The sequence below is a fragment of the Arvicanthis niloticus genome, chromosome 4 (assembly GCF_011762505.2).
Source record: "Arvicanthis niloticus isolate mArvNil1 chromosome 4, mArvNil1.pat.X, whole genome shotgun sequence".
NCBI classification, from domain to species: domain Eukaryota; kingdom Metazoa; phylum Chordata; class Mammalia; order Rodentia; family Muridae; genus Arvicanthis; species Arvicanthis niloticus.
The window spans coordinates 107,946,455-107,949,701 of record NC_047661.1 but is presented as its reverse complement, the minus strand read 5'-3'; positions in this window follow the sequence as shown (position 1 = coordinate 107,949,701).

Genomic DNA, 3,247 nt, shown 5'->3' with positions numbered 1-3,247 from the left:
CATCCACCATCTGAAATCTTTTCTCTCTCTTTGTCCTGAGAACAGGAATTGTGTTTTAGGCCTTGACATTGATCTGTTTTACGATATATTCATAAATGCATTTCCACATCTTTTTCTCTGCAGTATTTATCCCTCTCTGGAATCAAGTTTGAGAGCACACATACTGGTTTATAGCACCTAGCACCATTTGGCCCACATCGCCGGCTTTCAAGAAATATTTCTGAAATGAAATATATTTGTAAAACCAAACACAGGGACCAGCAGGCACTCAAGATTATCGTAAGGCACCACGACAAAATGCACAGCTATTAAATACCATTGAGCAGTGGAGGGAGGAGGTAGAAAGGTCAGCGGTAAAAAGCACTTGCTGCTCCTGCAAAGGACTGGGTTCCATTCCCAGAATTCACGGGGCTGTTCATAAGCAGCGGTAACTCTGGTTCTAAGGGATCCGGTGCCTTCATGGTCTCCTCAGGCACCAGACGTACAGACAGACAGACAGTCAAATAAAATCTTTGAAAAACAAAATAAATCTTAAAAAAAAAAAAAGAAAAAAAAGAAAAGGAAAGATAGCCTTCAAGGATGGCACGATGTTAGAGATTTCTCTGGTTGGTTCAGTCGAAATGTTTACCTACAGCCGTTTGGCAAACTCCTCTTACACATCCACACAAAGGAAAACACCATCTGAAGAAATAGGTTCACTTTCCTAAGCTTGACACCCAGAGTCTAATTCTGAGTTAGGTACATCATTACTGCCTGTGCATCCAGAGTGTTGAGGGGACAGTGTTTCTGCAAAGAGCTTCCTTTTTAGCAGTGGCATTTCCTCTCAAGCCATGGACATCAGTGCTTAGACATCAGCCCCCCAGCAGAATACTAGACACCAGACAATGATCGTTCACAGGCCTTCCTGCAATGGTCTGTAAGAGGTCAGTGGACAGGAACGTGAAGGGCCTCATTATGCCAACCAGTAAAAACAACCAACCCCAGGGCGGCTTCTGGCTGACAGTAACTGTGAGCTTGCCTCGATGGGGAAATCATCATAATTTTAAAGTGAATAAAATATGAATAAATGTCTGCCGTCAGATTGATGAATATGATATGTGCTTAGCAAATCCCACTGTGAATGGGGACGATGGCGAGATGAAAACTAGATAGGAAGATAGTTCTGGGGAGTCCCTCCTTAAAGTACAAATGAGTCTGTACTCAGTCAAGTGGCGCACATCTGTAATCTCAGCACCTGGGAGGGGAAAGCAGGAGGGTGGAGAGTTCAAAGCCAACCTCTGCTACTAGTGAGTCAGAGGCAGCTTGAAATACAGGAGCCTGGGGGCTGGGGGCAGAAGGAGGGGAGGGAGGGTCATGCATACAAGGCAGAAAGAAGACTGGATTTTAAAGAGCAAAGAATAAGAATCAGAAATCAATAAACCTTAGCACCTGACAACTGAAGAGTGATTCTCATTAAACCAGGCACGTGTGTGACTAAAAGTAACAAATTAAGCCTGTGAGCATAAGCAGTTCTGTTATCTGCTAATGCCCGGGCCTGACGAGCGCCGCCCACTTGCTCTGATAGGCACACAGTGTGATCACCCTGGTTCCGTCACTCTCCTGAGACATGAGAAATGTGGGTGGTTGGTACCAAGGAAAAGGTCGAGGAAAGTATCACAGATTGTCTAACAGAAACAGAGCTAATTCCTAAAGGAATAAAACATTCATTCACTCACACAGGCCCCTGTGGTGAAACTCAAAGGGGGAATCTGGTGTGTTGTCTCCCAATTTTAGAAGGGTAATCTGCTGAGGGGGGCCCAAGAGCAAGATCTACCATTTGCCAACGTGTCATAGGCACCCACCAATGAGATTGTTCTTAGCACCCGAATACCCCAATCACCTGGATAGTGGAGATGGTAATGTTCATATGGAGAGGAGAATGCTTTAGAGTTTTGTCTGTTTTTTTTTTTTTAATACTAAAAGGAACAGTTTTCAGGCTGATAGCCAGGTTCATTTACACACACAAGCAAAAGCCCTGGTTTCACAATTGGCTCTCTGTTGAAGTGTGAAATCATTACTAATTCCATGAACTGGACTTGGAGCTGGATATTGAAAGATTTACTCACCTGTTGACGGCCAAAGTGGATATTAACTCCCTCCAACTCCAAAGAGGAGCCATAAACCCTTTAGAGAGAGCAGAGTGTGGTGCCTCAGTAAAACCCACACTGCTGGCCTGTTTCCTTCCTCTCCCCAGGACTGGCATCCCAGCAGGCTTAGAATGAAGGGCAGGGATCCCACCAAGTTTGGTACCTCAGAAAACGGTTCTTATCTCTTTAGAAATCAAAAGGGAAAAGTGGAACTCTTGAACAGAGAGCGGGCTTTAAGGTACAATGTTGAACGGTCATTATTCCAATGAGGATATGCACTTTTAATTTTATTTTTTAAGGAAGACATGCTTGTGAAAGTTGCCATAGACCAGCCTGCAGTATTGGATATTATGAGATGATATTGCCAATAATCTACCACTTCAGACCTACAAAGCAGTTTTAGTAAAGGGTCCGTGATTTGCTGAAGAATGACATTCTGGACTCAAATAGTATGTAAACACAAAGAGTGCAGAAGTCCAGCATGCTGGGGTCTCTCCATTACCAAGATAGAGAGACACCCAAGTGAGCTTGCAGGCCTGATTTAAAGCACATTAGGGAATTGTGGGGTAGGTGACCTTATATTATATTAATCTGCTGAGACCATCTCTATAGACTTTCCATTACCAGGGTGTGGGGGCTGGGAACTTGCTGGGGAGGTCTGGAAACTGTTGCTGAGGAAGTAGTTGAGGGAGTCTGGAAACTGCTGCTGACCCTTGTCCTTGCTTCAGGCCAGGTGGCTGGGACATTCCATTACCTGGGGGTGAAGGCTGGAGCCTGGGTTTTTTTGTTTTGGTTTTTTTTTTTTTTTTTTTTTTTTCTATTAGTTATTGACTTGCCTGCCCAGGTTTTAGGCCTAGTCTCCTTAACTGCCAATGTGAAATGTGAAGTCTGTCAAGGAATCAACCCAGCCTCCTCATCAGCCTCGGCCTTCCTACTACTGTGACCCTTCTAGTACAGTTCCTCATGTTGCGGTCATGCCCCCCCAACCATAAAGTTATTTTTGTTGCTTCTTCATAGCTATAATTTTGCTGCTGTTGTAAAATGTAATATAAATATCTGATGTAAATATACAGGGTATCTGTGGGTCAGGACCCACAAGGGGAGAACCACAGTCTCAGGGA